We start from the raw sequence: 1,219 nt of genomic DNA on the forward strand, positions 1-1,219 counted from the left end.
CGACAGGTTTCAATGTTCACCATTCCCCAGAATATGCCGACACTTTGGCTATCGCCTTCTGTAAGAGGAGGCGCGACTAATACCACCTCATCCCGAGGGGATGCGTGACTGACGTAGAACGGGCGTCAGAAAAGCGCGTGCACTTCCAGCAGTCACGTGTGTACCCAGTTCGACAGGAGAGACGCTGGCTGCCGCCTGATGACGAGCGGACAATATGTGCACGGCCAACTCTCGCTGAGAGGCTACATTCCGGCCCTCCCAGTCACACCGTCTCGTCGGAGGTGTTCGGGTTGTGTGGGTGGTGGAAGAAAACAGGAGGCGAGGTCTGCCGCGCCTCCTGCATTGATTATCCGCAGCGTTCCTAAATTCTCCACTCACCCCAGCTCGCGGAGTTTTAGCTTACCCCGCTACCTTCATCGCGCTACGGGCCCGGCACCGATTGCGAGCATCCATTCATCAACGCTAGCGCGTTCTCTCACGAAACATGACTCTCAGGAGCGCGCGTGATAATCTAGTTGCGTATTCGGGGGCGGAGATAGAGTGGAAAACCGCGTTTTAGTACCAATCGGGGACTGATGAGTAACTCGTCATGCGTATGGGTTTAATAGAATGCTCCAGCCGTCTTTCACAATCACTTTGTAGACGAGATTTCTCTAGGGACACTGCAACGGCCAGGGTGTGGGGTGTATAATGATGGATATGCCTGATTATTCACCAACGCCATCCAATGCGACGCTGTGGCAAGAATGTTTGCTTGTATCTCGTTCGCGTAGTGTCCAGAGCATGGAGCCGTACCAGGAGGGACAGGGCCAGTACATCAGGAGACGTGGACGAGAGGCGTAGGAGGCAACAACCCACAGCAAGACGCTACGTTCCGCGCTTTGTTGCGCAATGAGGGAGCACTGCCAGGAGCCCTGCAAAGATGACTCCAGAGGCGCCACAATGTGCTGATGTCGCCTCAACACGTCTCAGAACCAGACATCCTGAGTGGGGTATGAGGCGCCCGACTCCACAGTGGGGTTGGGCCTTACAGCCAACAACACGTGCAGGGACGTTCTGGCGCATTTGCAGGTGGAAGGCAAGGGCAGTATTAGCCACTCGTCGCCTGGTACCTCACAAGGACACCACTGATCTCCTTTCTACGACATCCGTAGTCCTTTCCAGCGAATCACGGGGATCTGGCTACTTACCTCGTGCGGGGGTCTGTACTATCAGTAGC

Source organism: Salvelinus sp. IW2-2015, linkage group LG1 (assembly GCF_002910315.2).
Source record: "Salvelinus sp. IW2-2015 linkage group LG1, ASM291031v2, whole genome shotgun sequence".
Lineage (NCBI taxonomy): Eukaryota > Metazoa > Chordata > Actinopteri > Salmoniformes > Salmonidae > Salvelinus > Salvelinus sp. IW2-2015.